Here is an 18640-nt window from a genome sequence, read left to right as displayed (position 1 = left end):
AGTCCTGTTTTAGACCTGGTTTAGTCCTGGTTTAGTCCTGTTTTAGTCCTGGTTTAGTCCTGGTTTAGTCCTGTTAGGCCTGGTTTAGTCCTGGTTTAGACTGGTTTAGTCTGGTTTAGTCCTGGTTTAGTCCTGGTTTAGTCCTGGTTCAGTCCTGGTTTAGTCCTGTTTTAGTCCTGGTTTAGACCTGGTTTAGTCTGGTTTAGTCCTGGTTTAGTCCTGTTTAGACCTGGTTTAGTCTGGTTGTAGTCCTGTTTAGTCCGGTTTAGTCCTGTTTTAGGCCTGGTTTAGTCCTGGTTTAGTCCTGTTTTAGTCCTGTTTTAGTCCTGGTTTAGGCCTGATTTAGTCCTGTTTTAGTCCTGCTTTAGTCCTGTTTTAGGCCTGGTTTAGTCCTGGTTTGGTCTGGTTTAGTCCAGTTTTAGGCCTGTTTTAGTCCTGGTTTAATCCTGTTTCAGGCTGGTTTAGGCCTGGTTTAGTCCTGGTTTGGTCCTGGTTTAGTCCTGGTTTAGTCCTGGTTCAGTCTGCTTTAGTCCTGTTTTAGGCCTGGTTTAGTCCTGTTTTAGTCCTGGTTTAGTCCTGTATTAGTCCTGTTTTAGTCCTGGTTTCGTTCTGTTTTAGTCATGTTTTAGTCATGTTTTAGACCTGGTTTAGTCCTGTTTAGTCCTGGTTTAGTCCTGGTTTAGTCCTTGTTTAGACCTGGTTTAGTCCTGTTTAGTCCATGTTTAATCCCGGTTTAGACCTGGTTTAGTCCTGGTTAGTCCTTGTTTAGACCTGGTTTAGACCTGGTTTAGTCCTTGTTTAGTCCTGGTTTAGTCCTGGTTTAGTCCTTGTTTAGACTGGTTTAGTCCTGTTTAGTCCTGGTTTAGTCCTGGTTTAGTCCTGGTTCAGACCTGGTTTAGTCCTGGTTTAGACCTAGTTTAGTCCTGGTTTAGTCCTGTTTAGTCCTGTTTTAGTCCTGTTTTAGTCCTGGTTTAGTCCTGTTTTAGACCTGGTTTAGTCCTAGTTTAGCCCTGGTTTAGTCCTGGTTTAGACCTGGTTTAGTCCTGGTTTAGTCCTGGTTTAGACCTGTTTAGACCTGGTTTAGTCTGTTGGTTAGTGACCTGGTTTAGTCCATGTTTAGACCTGGTTTAGTCCATGTTTAGTCCTGGTTTAGTCCTTGTTTAGACCAGGTTTAGTCCTTGTTGGACCTGTTTAGTCCTGGTTTAGTCCTATTTTAGTCCTGGTTTAGTCCTATTTTAGACCTGGTTTAGACCTGGTTTAGTCCTGTTTTAGTCCTGTTTTAGGCCTGTTTTAGTCCTGTTTTAGTCCTGTTTTAGTCCTGTTTAGGCCTGGTTTAATCCTGTTTTAGTCCTGGTTTAGTCCTGTTTTAGACCTGGTTTAGTCCTGGTTTAGTCCTGTTTTAGGCCTTGTTTAGTCCTGGTTTAGCCCTGTTTTAGTCCTGTTTTAGTCCTGTTTTAGTCCTGGTTTAGTCCTGGTTTAGTCCTCGGTTTAGTCCTGTTTTAGTCCTGGTTTAGTCCTGGTTTAGTCCTGGTTTAGTCCTGTTTTAGACCTGGTTTAGTCCTGTTTAGTCCTGTTTTAGTCCTGGTTTAGTCCTGGTTTAGTCCTGTTTAGGCCTGGTTTAGTCCTGGTTTAGACCTGGTTTAGTCTGGTTTAGTCCTGGTTTAGTCCTGGTTCCTGCTTTAGTCCTGTTTTAGGCCTGGTTTAGTCCTGGTTTAGTCCTGGTTTGGTCCTGGTTTAGTCCAGTTTTTGGCCTGTTTTAGTCCTGTTTTAGGCCTGGTTTAGTCCTGGTTCAGTCCTGTTTTAGTCCTGTTTTAGTCCTGGTTTAGGCCTGATTTAGTCCTGTTTTAGTTCTGCTTTAGTCCTGTTTTAGGCCTGGTTTAGTCCTGTTTTAGTCCTGGTTTAGTCCTGTTTTAGACCTGGTTTAGTCCTGTTTTAGACCTGGTTTAGTCCTGTATTAGTCCTGTTTTAGTCCTGGTTTAGTCCTGTTTTAGTCCTGGTTTAGCCCTGGTTTAGTCCTGCTTTAGACCTGGTTTAGGCCTGGTTTAGTCCATGTTTTAGTCCTGTTTTAGGCCTGTTTTAGTCCTGTTTTAGTCCTGTTTAGGCCTGGTTTAGTCCATGTTTTAGTCCTGTTTTAGGTCTTGTTTAGTCCTGTTTTAGTCCTGTTTAGTCCTGTTTTAGTCCTGGTTTAGTCCTGTTTTAGTCCTGTTTTAGTCCTGTTTTAGTCCCGTTTTAGTCCTGTTTTAGGCCTGGTTTAGGCCTGGTTTAGTCCTGTTTTAGTCCTGTTTTAGTCCTGTTTTTGTCCTGGTTTAGTCCTGTTTTAGGCCTGGTTTAGTCCTGTTTTAGTCCTGTTTTAGTCCTGTTTTAGTCCTGGTTTAGTCCTGGTTTAGCCCTGGTTTAGTCCTGGTTTAGTCCTGTTTTAGTCCTGTTTAGGCCTGGTTTAGTCCTGTTTTAGGCCTGGTTTAGGCCTGGTTTAGTCCTGTTTTAGTCCTGGTTTAGTCCTGGTTTAGTCCTGTTTTAGGCCTTGTTTAGTCCTGGTTTAGCCCTGTTTTAGTCCTGTTTTAGTCCTGTTTTAGACCTGGTTTAGACCTGGTTTAGTCCTGGTTTAGACCTGGTTTAGTCTGGTTTAGTCCTGGTTTAGACGTGGTTTAGTCCTGGTTTAGACCTGGTTTAGTCCTGGTTTAGTCCTGTTTTAGGCCTTGTTTAGTCCTGGTTTAGCCCTGTTTTAGTCCTGTTTTAGTCCTGTTTTAGACCTGGTTTAGACCTGGTTTAGTCCTGGTTTAGACCTGGTTTAGTCTGGTTTAGTCCTGGTTTAGACCTGGTTTAGTCCTGGTTTAGTCCTGGTTTAGTCCTGGTTTAGAACTGTTTTAGTCCTGGTTTAGACCTGGTTTAGTCTGGTTTAGTCCTGGTTTAGTCCTGGTTTAGACCTGGTTTAGTCTGGTTTAGTCCTGTTTTAGTCCTGGTTTAGTCCTGTTTTAGGCCTGATTTAGTCCTGTTTTAGTCCTGCTTTAGTCCTGTTTTAGGCCTGGTTTAGTCCTGGTTTGGTCCTGGTTTAGTCCAGTTTTAGGCCTGATTTAGTCCTGTTTTAGTCCTGCTTTAGTCCTGTTTTAGGCCTGGTTTAGTCCTGGTTTAGTCCTGGTTTGGTCCTGGTTTAGTCCAGTTTTTGGCTTGGTTTAGTCCTGTTTTAGGCCTGGTTTAGTCCTGGTTTGAGCCTGTTTTAGTCCTGTTTTAGGCCTGTTTTAGTCCTGTTTTAGTCCTGGTTTAGTCCTGGTTTAGACCTGTTTTAGTCCTGTTTTAGGTCTTGTTTAGTCCTGTTTTAGTCCTGGTTTAGTCTTGTTTTAGTCCTGTTTAGTCCTGTTTTAGTCCTGTTTTAGTCCTGTTTTAGTCCTGTTTTAGTCCCGTTTTAGTCCTGTTTTAGGCCTGGTTTAGTCCTGTTTTAGTCCTGTTTTAGTCCTGTTTTAGTCCTGTTTTTGTCCTGGTTTAGTCCTGTTTTAGGCCTGGTTTAGGCCTGGTTTAGTCCTGTTTTAGTCCTGGTTTAGTCCTGGTTTAGTCCTGTTTTAGACCTGGTTTAGTCCTGGTTTAGTCCTGCTTTAGACCTGGTTTAGACCTGGTTTAGTCCTGGTTTAGACCTGGTTTAGTCCATGTTTAGTCCTGGTTTAGTCCATGTTTAGACCTGGTTTAGTCCATGTTTAGTCCTGGTTTAGTCCTTGTTTGGACCTGGTTTAGTCCTGGTTTAGTCCTATTTTAGACCTGGTTTAGGCCTGGTTTAGTCCTGGTTTAGTCCTGGTTTAGTCCTGTTTTAGTCCTGGTTTAGTCCTGGTTTAGTCCTGGTTTAGTCCTGGTTTAGACCTGGTTTAGTCTGGTTTAGTCCTGTTTTAGTCCTGTTTAGGCCTGGTTTAGTCCTGTTTTAGGCCTGGTTTAGGCCTGGTTTAGTCCTGTTTTAGTCCTGTTTTAGTCCTTTTTTAGGTCTGGTTTAGTCCTGGTTTGGTCCTGGTTTAGTCCTGTTTTAGACGTGGTTTAGTCCTGGTTTAGACCTGTTTTAGTCCTGTTTTAGTCCTGTTTTAGTCCTGTTTTAGTCCTGTTTTAGACCTGGTTTAGTCCTGTTTTAGTCCTGTTTTAGTCCTGGTTTAGTCCTGGTTTAGTCCTGGTTTAGTCCTGTTTTAGGATTTGTTTAGTCCTGGTTTAGTCCTGTTTTAGTCCTGTTTTTTGTCCTGGTTTAGTCCTGGTTTAGGCCTGGTTTAGTTCATGTTTTAGTCCTGTTTTAGGCCTTGTTTAGTCCTGGTTTAGTCCTGTTTTAGTTCTGGTTTAGACCTGTTTTAGTCCTGGTTTAGTCCAGTTTTAGTTCTGTTTTAGGCCTGGTTTAGTCCTGCTTTAGTCCTGTTTTAGTCCTGGTTTAGTCCAGTTTTAGTTCTGTTTTAGGCCTGTTTTAGACCTGGTTTAGTCCTGGTTTAGTCCTGGTTTAGTCCTGGTTTAGACCTGGTTTAGTCCTGGTTAAGTCCTGTTTTAGGCCTGGTTTAGACCTGGTTTAGACCTGGTTTAGTCCTGTTTTAGACCTGGTTTAGTCCATGTTTAATCCCGGTTTAGACCTGGTTTAGACCTGGTTTAGTCCTTGTTTAGTCCTGGTTTAGTCCTGGTTTAGTCCTTGTTTAGACCTGGTTTAGTCCTGGTTTAGTCCTGGTTTAGTCCTGGTTTAGTCCTGGTTCAGACCTGGTTTAGTCCTGGTTTAGTCCTGTTTTAGACCTGGTTTAGTCCTGGTTTAGTCCTGTTTTAGACCTGGTTTAGTCCTGGTTTAGTCCTGTTTTAGACCTGGTTTAGTCCTGGTTTAGTCCTGTTTTAGACCTGGTTTAGTCCTGGTTAAGTCCTGTTTTAGGCCTGGTTTAGACCTGGTTTAGACCTGGTTTAGTCCATGTTTAATCCCGGTTTAGACCTGGATTAGACCTGGTTTAGTCCTGGTTTAGTCCTTGTTTAGACCTGGTTTAGACCTGGTTTAGTCCTTGTTTAGTCCTGGTTTAGTCCTGGTTTAGTCCTTGTTTAGACCTGGTTTAGTCCTGGTTTAGTCCTGGTTTAGTCCTGGTTTAGTCCTGGTTTAGTCCTGGTTTAGACCTGGTTTAGTCCTGTTTTAGTCCTGGTTTAGTCCTGTTTTAGTCCTGGTTTAGACCTGGTTTAGTCCTGGTTTAGTCCTGGTTTAGACCTGGTTTAGTCCTGGTTAAGTCCGGTTTTAGTTCTGTTTTAGGCCTGGTTTATTCCTGGTTTAGTCCTGGTTTAGACCTGTTTTAGTCCTGTTTTAGGCCTGTTTTAGTCCTGTTTTAGTCCTGTTTAGGCCTGGTTTAGTCCATGTTTTAGTCCTGTTTTAGGTCTTGTTTAGTCCTGTTTTAGTCCTGTTTAGTCCTGTTTTAGTCCTGTTTTAGTCCTGTTTTAGTCCTGTTTTAGTCCCGTTTTAGTCCTGTTTTAGTCCTGTTTTTGTCCTGGTTTAGTCCTGTTTTAGGCCTGGTTTAGTCCTGTTTTAGTCCTGTTTTAGTCCTGTTTTAGTCCTGGTTTAGTCCTGTTTTAGACCTGGTTTAGTCCTGGTTTAGCCCTGGTTTAGTCCTGGTTTAGTCCTGTTTTAGTCCTGTTTAGGCCTGGTTTAGTCCTGTTTTAGGCCTGGTTTAGTCCTGTTTTAGACGTGGTTTAGTCCTGGTTTAGACCTGGTTTAGTCCTGGTTTAGTCCTGTTTTAGGCCTTGTTTAGTCCTGGTTTAGCCCTGTTTTAGTCCTGTTTTAGTCCTGTTTTAGTCCTGTTTTAGTCCTATTTTAGTCCTGGTTTAGTCCTGTTTTAGACCTGGTTTAGTCCTGGTTTAGTCCTGTTTTAGTCCTGGTTTAGGCCTGGTTTAGTCTGGTTTAGTCCTGGTTTAGTCCTGGTTTAGACCTGGTTTAGTCTGGTTTAGTCCTGTTTTAGACCTGGTTTAGTCTGGTTTAGTCCTGGTTTAGTCCTGGTTTAGACCTGGTTTAGTCTGGTTTAGTCCTGTTTTAGGCCTGGTTTAGTCCTGGTTTAGTCCTGTTTTAGTCCTGTTTTAGTCCTGGTTTAGGCCTGATTTAGTCCTGTTTTAGTCCTGGTTTAGGCCTGGTTTAGTCCTGTTTTAGTCCTGGTTTAGTCCTGGTTTAGTCCTGTTTAGGCCTGGTTTAGTCCTGGTTTAGACCTGGTTTAGTCTGGTTTAGTCCTGGTTTAGTCCTGGTTTAGACCTGGTTTAGTCTGGTTTAGTCCTGTTTTAGTCCTGGTTTAGTCCTGTTTTAGGCCTGGTTTAGTCCTGGTTTAGTCCTGTTTTAGTCCTGTTTTAGTCCTGGTTTAGGCCTGATTTAGTCCTGTTTTAGTCCTGGTTTAGGCCTGGTTTAGTCCTGGTTTAGTCCTGGTTTAGTCCTGTTTTAGGCCTGGTTTAGTCCTGGTTTGAGCCTGTTTTAGTCCTGTTTTAGGCCTGGTTTAGTCCTGTTTTAGTCCTGTTTTAGTCCTGGTTTAGTCCTGGTTCAGTCCTGTTTTAGTCCTGTTTTAGTTCTGCTTTAGTCCTGTTTTAGGCCTGGTTTAGTCCTGTTTTAGTCCTGGTTTAGTCCTGTTTTAGACCTGGTTTAGTCCTGTATTAGTCCTGGTTTAGCCCTGGTTTAATCCTGCTTTAGACCTGGTTTAGGCCTGGTTTAGTCCATGTTTTAGTCCTGTTTTAGTCCTGTTTTAGGCCTGTTTTAGTCCTGTTTTAGTCCTGGTTTAGTCCTGGTTTAGACCTGTTTTAGTCCTGTTTTAGGTCTTGTTTAGTCCTGTTTTAGTCCTGGTTTAGTCTTGTTTTAGTCCTGTTTTAGTCCTGTTTAGTCCTGTTTTAGTCCTGTTTTAGTCCTGTTTTAGTCCTGTTTTAGTCCTGTTTTAGTCCCGTTTTAGTCCTGTTTTAGTCCTGGTTTAGTCCTGTTTTAGACCTGGTTTAGTCCTGTTTTAGACCTGGTTTAGTCCTGTATTAGTCCTGTTTTAGTCCTGGTTTCGTTCTGTTTTAGTCCTGGTTTAGTCCTGTTTTAGTCCATGTTTTAGTCCTGTTTTTGTCCTGGTTTAGTCCTGTTTTAGGCCTTGTTTAGGCCTGGTTTAGTCCTGTTTTAGTCCTGTTTTAGTCCTGGTTTAGTCCTGTTTTAGACCTGGTTTAGTCCTGGTTTAGCCCTGGTTTAGTCCTGGTTTAGTCCTGGTTTAGTCCTGGTTTAGACCTGGTTTAGTCCTGGTTTAGTCCTGCTTTTGACCTGGTTTAGTCCATGTTTAGTCCTGGTTTAGTCCTTGTTTGGACCTGGTTTAGTCCTGGTTTAGTCCTATTTTAGACCTGGTTTAGGCCTGGTTTAGTCCTGGTTTAGTCCTGGTTTAGTCCTGTTTTAGTCCTGGTTTAGTCCTGGTTTAGTCCTGGTTTAGACCTGGTTTAGTCTGGTTTAGTCCTGTTTTAGTCCTGTTTAGGCCTGGTTTAGTCCTGTTTTAGTCCTGTTTTAGTCCTTTTTTAGGTCTGGTTTAGTCCTGGTTTGGTCCTGGTTTAGTCCTGTTTTAGACGTGGTTTAGTCCTGGTTTAGCCCTGTTTTAGTCCTGTTTTAGTCCTGTTTTAGTCCTGTTTTAGTCCTGTTTTAGACCTGGTTTAGTCCTGTTTTAGTCCTGTTTTAGTCCTGGTTTAGTCCTGGTTTAGTCCTGGTTTAGTCCTGTTTTAGTCCTGTTTTTTGTCCTGGTTTAGACCTGGTTTAGTCCTGGTTTAGCCCTGGTTTAGTCCTGGTTTAGTCCTGGTTCAGTCCTGGTTTAGACCTGGTTTAGTCCTGGTTAAGTCCTGGTTTAGACCTGGTTTAGACCTGGTTTAGTCCTGCTTTAGACCTGGTTTAGTCCATGTTTAGTCCTGGTTTAGTCCATGTTTAGACCTGGTTTAGTCCATGTTTAGTCCTGGTTTAGTCCTTGTTTGGACCTGGTTTAGTCCTGGTTTAGTCCTATTTTAGACCTGGTTTAGGCCTGGTTTAGTCCTGGTTTAGTCCTGGTTTAGTCCTGTTTTAGTCCTGGTTTAGTCCTGGTTTAGTCCTGGTTTAGACCTGGTTTAGTCTGGTTTAGTCCTGTTTTAGTCCTGTTTAGGCCTGGTTTAGTCCTGTTTTAGTCCTGTTTTAGTCCTTTTTTAGGTCTGGTTTAGTCCTGGTTTGGTCCTGGTTTAGTCCTGTTTTAGACGTGGTTTAGTCCTGGTTTAGCCCTGTTTTAGTCCTGTTTTAGTCCTGTTTTAGTCCTGTTTTAGTCCTGTTTTAGTCCTGTTTTAGTCCTGTTTTAGACCTGGTTTAGTCCTGGTTTAGTCCTGGTTTAGTCCTGTTTTAGGATTTGTTTAGTCCTGGTTTAGTCCTGTTTTAGTCCTGTTTTTTGTCCTGGTTTAGTCCTGTTTTAGTCCTGGTTTAGTCCAGTTTTAGTTCTGTTTTAGGCCTGGTTTAGTCCTGGTTTAGTCCTGTTTTAGTCCTGGTTTAGTCCAGTTTTAGTTCTGTTTTAGGCCTGTTTTAGTCCTGAATTAGTCCTGGTTTAGACCTGTTTTAGTCCTGTTTTTGTCCTGTTTTAGTCCTGTTTTAGTCCTGTTTTAGGCCTGTTTTTGTCCTGGTTTAGTCCTGTTTTAGACCTGGTTTAGTCCTGGTTTAGCCCTGGTTTAGTCCTGGTTTAGTCCTGGTTTAGTCCTGGTTTAGACCTGGTTTAGTCTGGTTTTGTCCTGTTTTAGTCCTGGTTTAGTCCTGGTTTAGCCCTGGTTTAGTCCTGGTTTAGACCTGGTTTAGTCCTGGTTTAGTTCTGGTTTAGTCCTGTTTTAGTCCTGGTTTAGTCCTGGTTTAGTCCTGGTTTAGACCTGGTTTAGACCTGGTTTAGTCCTGTTTTAGACCTGGTTTAGTCCTGGTTTAGACCTGGTTTAGTCCATGTTTAGTCCTGGTTTAGTCCTGGTTTAAATCTGGTTTAGACCTGGTTTAGTCCTGGTTTAGTCCATGTTTAATCCCGGTTTAGACCTGGATTAGACCTGGTTTAGTCCATGTTTAGACCGGGTTTAGTCCTTGTTTAGACCTGGTTTAGTCCTGGTTTAGTCCTGTTTTAGGCCTGGTTTAGGCCTGGTTTAGACCTGGTTTAGACCTGGTTTAGTCCTGTTTTAGACCTGGTTTAGTCCATGTTTAATCCCGGTTTAGACCTGGATTAGACCTGGTTTAGTCCTGGTTTAGTCCTTGTTTAGACCTGGTTTAGACCTGGTTTAGTCCTTGTTTAGTCCTGGTTTAGTCCTGGTTTAGTCCTTGTTTAGACCTGGTTTAGTCCTGGTTTAGTCCTGGTTTAGTCCTGTTTTAGTCCTGTTTTAGTCCTGGTTTAGTCCTGTTTTAGACCTGGTTTAGTCCTGGTTCAGCCCTGGTTAAGTCCTGGTTTAGACCTGGTTTAGTCCTGGTTTAGTCCTGGTTTAGTCCTGGTTTAGACCTGGTTTAGTCCTGGTTTAGTCTTGGTTTAGACCTGGTTTAGTCCATGTTTAGACCTGGTTTAGTCCAAGTTTAGTCCTGGTTTAGTCCTTGTTTAGACCAGGTTTAGTCCTTGTTTGGACCTGGTTTAGGCCTGTTTTAGTCCTGTTTTAGTCCTGTTTTAGTCCTGTTTTAGTCCTATTTTAGTCCTGGTTTAGTCCTGTTTTAGTCCTGTTTTAGTCCTGTTTTAGTCCTGTTTTAGTCCCGTTTTAGTCCTGTTTTAGGCCTGGTTTAGGCCTGGTTTAGTCCTGTTTTAGTCCTGTTTTAGTCCTGTTTTAGTCCTGTTTTTGTCCTGGTTTAGTCCTGTTTTAGGCCTGGTTTAGTCCTGTTTTAGTCCTGTTTTAGTCCTGGTTTAGTCCTGTTTTAGTCCTGGTTTAGTCCTGTTTTAGACCTGGTTTAGTCCTGGTTTAGCCCTGGTTTAGTCCTGGTTTAGTCCTGTTTTAGGCCTGGTTTAGTCCTGTTTTAGTCCTGGTTTAGTCCTGTTTTAGACCTGGTTTAGTCCTGGTTTAGCCCTGGTTTAGTCCTGGTTTAGTCCTGTTTTAGGCCTGGTTTAGTCCTGTTTTAGTCCTGGTTTAGTCCTGTTTTAGACGTGGTTTAGCCCTGGTTTAGGCCTGGTTTAGTCCTGTTTTAGGCCTGGTTTAGTCCTGGTTTAGTCCTGTTTTAGGCCTGGTTTAGGCCTGGTTTAGTCCTGTTTTAGTCCTGGTTTAGTCCTGTTTTAGACGTGGTTTAGTCCTGGTTTAGACCTGGTTTAGTCCTGGTTTAGTCCTGTTTTAGGCCTTGTTTAGTCCTGGTTTAGCCCTGTTTTAGTCCTGTTTTAGTCCTGTTTTAGTCCTGTTTTAGTCCTATTTTAGTCCTGGTTTAGTCCTGTTTTAGACCTGGTTTAGTCCTGGTTTAGTCCTGTTTTAGTCCTGGTTTAGTCCTGGTTTAGTCCTGTTTAGGCCTGGTTTAGTCCTGGTTTAGACCTGGTTTAGTCTGGTTTAGTCCTGGTTTAGTCCTGGTTTAGTCCTGGTTCAGTCCTGGTTTAGTCCTGTTTTAGTCCTGGTTTAGACCTGGTTTAGTCTGGTTTAGTCCTGGTTTAGTCCTGGTTTAGACCTGGTTTAGTCTGGTTTAGTCCTGTTTTAGTCCTGGTTTAGTCCTGTTTTAGGCCTGGTTTAGTCCTGGTTTAGTCCTGTTTTAGTCCTGTTTTAGTCCTGGTTTAGGCCTGATTTAGTCCTGTTTTAGTCCTGCTTTAGTCCTGTTTTAGGCCTGGTTTAGTCCTGGTTTGGTCCTGGTTTAGTCCAGTTTTAGGCCTGTTTTAGTCCTGGTTTAATCCTGTTTCAGGCCTGGTTTAGTCCTGGTTTAGTCCTGGTTCAGTCCTGCTTTAGTCCTGTTTTAGGCCTGGTTTAGTCCTGTTTTAGTCCTGGTTTAGTCCTGTATTAGTCCTGTTTTAGTCCTGGTTTCGTTCTGTTTTAGTCATGTTTTAGTCATGTTTTAGACCTGGTTTAGTCCTTGTTTAGTCCTGGTTTAGTCCTGGTTTAGTCCTTGTTTAGACCTGGTTTAGTCCTGGTTTAGTCCATGTTTAATCCCGGTTTAGACCTGGTTTAGTCCTGGTTTAGTCCTTGTTTAGACCTGGTTTAGACCTGGTTTAGTCCTTGTTTAGTCCTGGTTTAGTCCTGGTTTAGTCCTTGTTTAGACCTGGTTTAGTCCTGGTTTAGTCCTGGTTTAGTCCTGGTTTAGTCCTGGTTCAGACCTGGTTTAGTCCTGGTTTAGACCTAGTTTAGTCCTGGTTTAGTCCTGGTTTAGTCCTGTTTTAGTCCTGTTTTAGTCCTGGTTTAGTCCTGTTTTAGACCTGGTTTAGTCCTAGTTTAGCCCTGGTTTAGTCCTGGTTTAGACCTGGTTTAGTCCTGGTTTAGTCCTGGTTTAGACCTGGTTTAGACCTGGTTTAGTCTTGGTTTAGACCTGGTTTAGTCCATGTTTAGACCTGGTTTAGTCCATGTTTAGTCCTGGTTTAGTCCTTGTTTAGACCAGGTTTAGTCCTTGTTTGGACCTGGTTTAGTCCTGGTTTAGTCCTATTTTAGTCCTGGTTTAGTCCTATTTTAGACCTGGTTTAGACCTGGTTTAGTCCTGTTTTAGTCCTGTTTTAGGCCTGTTTTAGTCCTGTTTTAGTCCTGTTTTAGTCCTGTTTAGGCCTGGTTTAATCCTGTTTTAGTCCTGGTTTAGTCCTGTTTTAGACCTGGTTTAGTCCTGGTTTAGTCCTGTTTTAGGCCTTGTTTAGTCCTGGTTTAGCCCTGTTTTAGTCCTGTTTTAGTCCTGTTTTAGTCCTGGTTTAGTCCTGGTTTAGTCCTGGTTTAGTCCTGTTTTAGTCCTGGTTTAGTCCTGGTTTAGTCCTGGTTTAGTCCTGTTTTAGACCTGGTTTAGTCCTGGTTTAGTCCTGTTTTAGTCCTGGTTTAGTCCTGGTTTAGTCCTGTTTAGGCCTGGTTTAGTCCTGGTTTAGACCTGGTTTAGTCTGGTTTAGTCCTGGTTTAGTCCTGGTTCAGTCCTGGTTTAGTCCTGGTTTAGACCTGGTTTAGTCTGGTTTAGTCCTGTTTTAGTCCTGGTTTAGTCCTGTTTTAGGCCTGGTTTAGTCCTGGTTTAGGCCTGATTTAGTCCTGTTTTAGTCCTGCTTTAGTCCTGTTTTAGGCCTGGTTTAGTCCTGGTTTAGTCCTGGTTTGGTCCTGGTTTAGTCCAGTTTTTGGCCTGTTTTAGTCCTGTTTTAGGCCTGGTTTAGTCCTGGTTCAGTCCTGTTTTAGTCCTGTTTTAGTCCTGGTTTAGGCCTGATTTAGTCCTGTTTTAGTTCTGCTTTAGTCCTGTTTTAGGCCTGGTTTAGTCCTGTTTTAGTCCTGGTTTAGTCCTGTTTTAGACCTGGTTTAGTCCTGTTTTAGACCTGGTTTAGTCCTGTATTAGTCCTGTTTTAGTCCTGGTTTAGTCCTGTTTTAGTCCTGGTTTAGCCCTGGTTTAGTCCTGCTTTAGACCTGGTTTAGGCCTGGTTTAGTCCATGTTTTAGTCCTGTTTTAGGCCTGTTTTAGTCCTGTTTTAGTCCTGTTTAGGCCTGGTTTAGTCCATGTTTTAGTCCTGTTTTAGGTCTTGTTTAGTCCTGTTTTAGTCCTGTTTAGTCCTGTTTTAGTCCTGGTTTAGTCCTGTTTTAGTCCTGTTTTAGTCCTGTTTTAGTCCCGTTTTAGTCCTGTTTTAGGCCTGGTTTAGGCCTGGTTTAGTCCTGTTTTAGTCCTGTTTTAGTCCTGTTTTTGTCCTGGTTTAGTCCTGTTTTAGGCCTGGTTTAGTCCTGTTTTAGTCCTGTTTTAGTCCTGTTTTAGTCCTGGTTTAGTCCTGGTTTAGCCCTGGTTTAGTCCTGGTTTAGTCCTGTTTTAGTCCTGTTTAGGCCTGGTTTAGTCCTGTTTTAGGCCTGGTTTAGGCCTGGTTTAGTCCTGTTTTAGTCCTGGTTTAGTCCTGGTTTAGTCCTGTTTTAGGCCTTGTTTAGTCCTGGTTTAGCCCTGTTTTAGTCCTGTTTTAGTCCTGTTTTAGACCTGGTTTAGACCTGGTTTAGTCCTGGTTTAGACCTGGTTTAGTCTGGTTTAGTCCTGGTTTAGACGTGGTTTAGTCCTGGTTTAGACCTGGTTTAGTCCTGGTTTAGTCCTGTTTTAGGCCTTGTTTAGTCCTGGTTTAGCCCTGTTTTAGTCCTGTTTTAGTCCTGTTTTAGACCTGGTTTAGACCTGGTTTAGTCCTGGTTTAGACCTGGTTTAGTCTGGTTTAGTCCTGGTTTAGACCTGGTTTAGTCCTGGTTTAGTCCTGGTTTAGTCCTGGTTTAGAACTGTTTTAGTCCTGGTTTAGACCTGGTTTAGTCTGGTTTAGTCCTGGTTTAGTCCTGGTTTAGACCTGGTTTAGTCTGGTTTAGTCCTGTTTTAGTCCTGGTTTAGTCCTGTTTTAGGCCTGATTTAGTCCTGTTTTAGTCCTGCTTTAGTCCTGTTTTAGGCCTGGTTTAGTCCTGGTTTGGTCCTGGTTTAGTCCAGTTTTAGGCCTGATTTAGTCCTGTTTTAGTCCTGCTTTAGTCCTGTTTTAGGCCTGGTTTAGTCCTGGTTTAGTCCTGGTTTGGTCCTGGTTTAGTCCAGTTTTTGGCTTGGTTTAGTCCTGTTTTAGGCCTGGTTTAGTCCTGGTTTGAGCCTGTTTTAGTCCTGTTTTAGGCCTGTTTTAGTCCTGTTTTAGTCCTGGTTTAGTCCTGGTTTAGACCTGTTTTAGTCCTGTTTTAGGTCTTGTTTAGTCCTGTTTTAGTCCTGGTTTAGTCTTGTTTTAGTCCTGTTTTAGTCCTGTTTAGTCCTGTTTTAGTCCTGTTTTAGTCCTGTTTTAGTCCTGTTTTAGTCCCGTTTTAGTCCTGTTTTAGGCCTGGTTTAGTCCTGTTTTAGTCCTGTTTTAGTCCTGTTTTAGTCCTGTTTTTGTCCTGGTTTAGTCCTGTTTTAGGCCTGGTTTAGGCCTGGTTTAGTCCTGTTTTAGTCCTGGTTTAGTCCTGGTTTAGTCCTGTTTTAGACCTGGTTTAGTCCTGGTTTAGTCCTGCTTTAGACCTGGTTTAGACCTGGTTTAGTCCTGGTTTAGACCTGGTTTAGTCCATGTTTAGTCCTGGTTTAGTCCATGTTTAGACCTGGTTTAGTCCATGTTTAGTCCTGGTTTAGTCCTTGTTTGGACCTGGTTTAGTCCTGGTTTAGTCCTATTTTAGACCTGGTTTAGGCCTGGTTTAGTCCTGGTTTAGTCCTGGTTTAGTCCTGTTTTAGTCCTGGTTTAGTCCTGGTTTAGTCCTGGTTTAGTCCTGGTTTAGACCTGGTTTAGTCTGGTTTAGTCCTGTTTTAGTCCTGTTTAGGCCTGGTTTAGTCCTGTTTTAGGCCTGGTTTAGGCCTGGTTTAGTCCTGTTTTAGTCCTGTTTTAGTCCTTTTTTAGGTCTGGTTTAGTCCTGGTTTGGTCCTGGTTTAGTCCTGTTTTAGACGTGGTTTAGTCCTGGTTTAGACCTGTTTTAGTCCTGTTTTAGTCCTGTTTTAGTCCTGTTTTAGTCCTGTTTTAGACCTGGTTTAGTCCTGTTTTAGTCCTGTTTTAGTCCTGGTTTAGTCCTGGTTTAGTCCTGGTTTAGTCCTGTTTTAGGATTTGTTTAGTCCTGGTTTAGTCCTGTTTTAGTCCTGTTTTTTGTCCTGGTTTAGTCCTGGTTTAGGCCTGGTTTAGTTCATGTTTTAGTCCTGTTTTAGGCCTTGTTTAGTCCTGGTTTAGTCCTGTTTTAGTTCTGGTTTAGACCTGTTTTAGTCCTGGTTTAGTCCAGTTTTAGTTCTGTTTTAGGCCTGGTTTAGTCCTGGTTTAGTCCTGTTTTAGTCCTGGTTTAGTCCAGTTTTAGTTCTGTTTTAGGCCTGTTTTAGACCTGGTTTAGTCCTGGTTTAGTCCTGGTTTAGTCCTGGTTTAGACCTGGTTTAGTCCTGGTTAAGTCCTGTTTTAGGCCTGGTTTAGACCTGGTTTAGACCTGGTTTAGTCCTGTTTTAGACCTGGTTTAGTCCATGTTTAATCCCGGTTTAGACCTGGTTTAGACCTGGTTTAGTCCTTGTTTAGACCTGGTTTAGACCTGGTTTAGTCCTTGTTTAGTCCTGGTTTAGTCCTGGTTTAGTCCTTGTTTAGACCTGGTTTAGTCCTGGTTTAGTCCTGGTTTAGTCCTGGTTTAGTCCTGGTTCAGACCTGGTTTAGTCCTGGTTTAGTCCTGTTTTAGACCTGGTTTAGTCCTGGTTTAGTCCTGTTTTAGACCTGGTTTAGTCCTGGTTTAGTCCTGTTTTAGACCTGGTTTAGTCCTGGTTTAGTCCTGTTTTAGACCTGGTTTAGTCCTGGTTAAGTCCTGTTTTAGGCCTGGTTTAGACCTGGTTTAGACCTGGTTTAGTCCATGTTTAATCCCGGTTTAGACCTGGATTAGACCTGGTTTAGTCCTGGTTTAGTCCTTGTTTAGACCTGGTTTAGACCTGGTTTAGTCCTTGTTTAGTCCTGGTTTAGTCCTGGTTTAGTCCTTGTTTAGACCTGGTTTAGTCCTGGTTTAGTCCTGGTTTAGTCCTGGTTTAGTCCTGGTTTAGTCCTGGTTTAGACCTGGTTTAGTCCTGTTTTAGTCCTGGTTTAGTCCTGTTTTAGTCCTGGTTTAGACCTGGTTTAGTCCTGGTTTAGTCCTGGTTTAGACCTGGTTTAGTCCTGGTTAAGTCCGGTTTTAGTTCTGTTTTAGGCCTGGTTTATTCCTGGTTTAGTCCTGGTTTAGACCTGTTTTAGTCCTGTTTTAGGCCTGTTTTAGTCCTGTTTTAGTCCTGTTTAGGCCTGGTTTAGTCCATGTTTTAGTCCTGTTTTAGGTCTTGTTTAGTCCTGTTTTAGTCCTGTTTAGTCCTGTTTTAGTCCTGTTTTAGTCCTGTTTTAGTCCTGTTTTAGTCCCGTTTTAGTCCTGTTTTAGTCCTGTTTTTGTCCTGGTTTAGTCCTGTTTTAGGCCTGGTTTAGTCCTGTTTTAGTCCTGTTTTAGTCCTGTTTTAGTCCTGGTTTAGTCCTGTTTTAGACCTGGTTTAGTCCTGGTTTAGCCCTGGTTTAGTCCTGGTTTAGTCCTGTTTTAGTCCTGTTTAGGCCTGGTTTAGTCCTGTTTTAGGCCTGGTTTAGTCCTGTTTTAGACGTGGTTTAGTCCTGGTTTAGACCTGGTTTAGTCCTGGTTTAGTCCTGTTTTAGGCCTTGTTTAGTCCTGGTTTAGCCCTGTTTTAGTCCTGTTTTAGTCCTGTTTTAGTCCTGTTTTAGTCCTATTTTAGTCCTGGTTTAGTCCTGTTTTAGACCTGGTTTAGTCCTGGTTTAGTCCTGTTTTAGTCCTGGTTTAGGCCTGGTTTAGTCTGGTTTAGTCCTGGTTTAGTCCTGGTTTAGACCTGGTTTAGTCTGGTTTAGTCCTGTTTTAGACCTGGTTTAGTCTGGTTTAGTCCTGGTTTAGTCCTGGTTTAGACCTGGTTTAGTCTGGTTTAGTCCTGGTTTAGTCCTGTTTAGGCCTGGTTTAGTCCTGGTTTAGACCTGGTTTAGTCTGGTTTAGGCCTGGTTTAGTCCTGGTTTAGTCCTGTTTTAGTCCTGTTTTAGTCCTGGTTTAGGCCTGATTTAGTCCTGTTTTAGTCCTGGTTTAGGCCTGGTTTAGTCCTGTTTTAGTCCTGGTTTAGTCCTGGTTTAGTCCTGTTTAGGCCTGGTTTAGTCCTGGTTTAGACCTGGTTTAGTCTGGTTTAGTCCTGGTTTAGTCCTGGTTTAGACCTGGTTTAGTCTGGTTTAGTCCTGTTTTAGTCCTGGTTTAGTCCTGTTTTAGGCCTGGTTTAGTCCTGGTTTAGTCCTGTTTTAGTCCTGTTTTAGTCCTGGTTTAGGCCTGATTTAGTCCTGTTTTAGTCCTGGTTTAGGCCTGGTTTAGTCCTGGTTTAGTCCTGGTTTAGTCCTGTTTTAGGCCTGGTTTAGTCCTGGTTTGAGCCTGTTTTAGTCCTGTTTTAGGCCTGGTTTAGTCCTGTTTTAGTCCTGTTTTAGTCCTGGTTTAGTCCTGGTTCAGTCCTGTTTTAGTCCTGTTTTAGTTCTGCTTTAGTCCTGTTTTAGGCCTGGTTTAGTCCTGTTTTAGTCCTGGTTTAGTCCTGTTTTAGACCTGGTTTAGTCCTGTTTTAGACCTGGTTTAGTCCTGTATTAGTCCTGGTTTAGCCCTGGTTTAATCCTGCTTTAGACCTGGTTTAGGCCTGGTTTAGTCCATGTTTTAGTCCTGTTTTAGTCCTGTTTTAGGCCTGTTTTAGTCCTGTTTTAGTCCTGGTTTAGTCCTGGTTTAGACCTGTTTTAGTCCTGTTTTAGGTCTTGTTTAGTCCTGTTTTAGTCCTGGTTTAGTCTTGTTTTAGTCCTGTTTTAGTCCTGTTTAGTCCTGTTTTAGTCCTGTTTTAGTCCTGTTTTAGTCCTGTTTTAGTCCTGTTTTAGTCCCGTTTTAGTCCTGTTTTAGTCCTGGTTTAGTCCTGTTTTAGACCTGGTTTAGTCCTGTTTTAGACCTGGTTTAGTCCTGTATTAGTCCTGTTTTAGTCCTGTTTTTGTCCTGGTTTAGTCCTGTTTTAGGCCTGGTTTAGGCCTGGTTTAGTCCTGTTTTAGTCCTGTTTTAGTCCTGGTTTAGTCCTGTTTTAGACCTGGTTTAGTCCTGGTTTAGCCCTGGTTTAGTCCTGGTTTAGTCCTGGTTTAGTCCTGGTTTAGACCTGGTTTAGTCCTGGTTTAGTCCTGCTTTTGACCTGGTTTAGTCCATGTTTAGTCCTGGTTTAGTCCTTGTTTGGACCTGGTTTAGTCCTGGTTTAGTCCTATTTTAGACCTGGTTTAGGCCTGGTTTAGTCCTGGTTTAGTCCTGGTTTAGTCCTGTTTTAGTCCTGGTTTAGTCCTGGTTTAGTCCTGGTTTAGACCTGGTTTAGTCTGGTTTAGTCCTGTTTTAGTCCTGTTTAGGCCTGGTTTAGTCCTGTTTTAGTCCTGTTTTAGTCCTTTTTTAGGTCTGGTTTAGTCCTGGTTTGGTCCTGGTTTAGTCCTGTTTTAGACGTGGTTTAGTCCTGGTTTAGCCCTGTTTTAGTCCTGTTTTAGTCCTGTTTTAGTCCTGTTTTAGTCCTGTTTTAGACCTGGTTTAGTCCTGTTTTAGTCCTGTTTTAGTCCTGGTTTAGTCCTGGTTTAGTCCTGGTTTAGTCCTGTTTTAGGATTTGTTTAGTCCTGGTTTAGTCCTGTTTTAGTCCTGTTTTTTGTCCTGGTTTAGACCTGGTTTAGTCCTGGTTTAGCCCTGGTTTAGTCCTGGTTTAGACCTGGTTTAGTCCTGGTTAAGTCCTGGTTTAGACCTGGTTTAGACCTGGTTTAGTCCATGTTTAGTCCTGGTTTAGTCCTTGTTTGGACCTGGTTTAGTCCTGGTTTAGTCCTATTTTAGACCTGGTTTAGGCCTGGTTTAGTCCTGGTTTAGTCCTGGTTTAGTCCTGTTTTAGTCCTGGTTTAGTCCTGGTTTAGTCCTGGTTTAGACCTGGTTTAGTCTGGTTTAGTCCTGTTTTAGTCCTGTTTAGGCCTGGTTTAGTCCTGTTTTAGTCCTGTTTTAGTCCTTTTTTAGGTCTGGTTTAGTCCTGGTTTGGTCCTGGTTTAGTCCTGGTTTAGACCTGCTTTAGTCCTGGT

The 18640-nt window shown here is 42.5% G+C and overlaps 1 long non-coding RNA gene across 1 annotated transcript; it reads left to right on the top strand.

The window, feature by feature from the left end:
• The first annotated feature begins 1748 nt into the window (after nt 1-1748).
• On the top strand, nt 1749-16964 carry LOC140367032 (uncharacterized). The gene is made up of 4 exons (XR_011928096.1): nt 1749-1792; nt 4417-4459; nt 14864-14906; nt 16932-16964. It is a non-coding gene; the product is annotated as an uncharacterized lncRNA (long non-coding RNA).
• Nucleotides 16965-18640: the final 1676 nt, after the last annotated feature.

The sequence above is a fragment of the Eucyclogobius newberryi genome, unplaced genomic scaffold (genome assembly GCF_026437365.1).
Source record: "Eucyclogobius newberryi isolate DKJ021-1_F unplaced genomic scaffold, fEucNew1.0.hap1 SCAF_2, whole genome shotgun sequence".
NCBI lineage: Eukaryota > Metazoa > Chordata > Actinopteri > Gobiiformes > Gobiidae > Eucyclogobius > Eucyclogobius newberryi.
The sequence above is the reverse complement of the archived record's forward strand: the minus strand, read 5'-3'. Positions and strand labels throughout refer to the sequence as shown.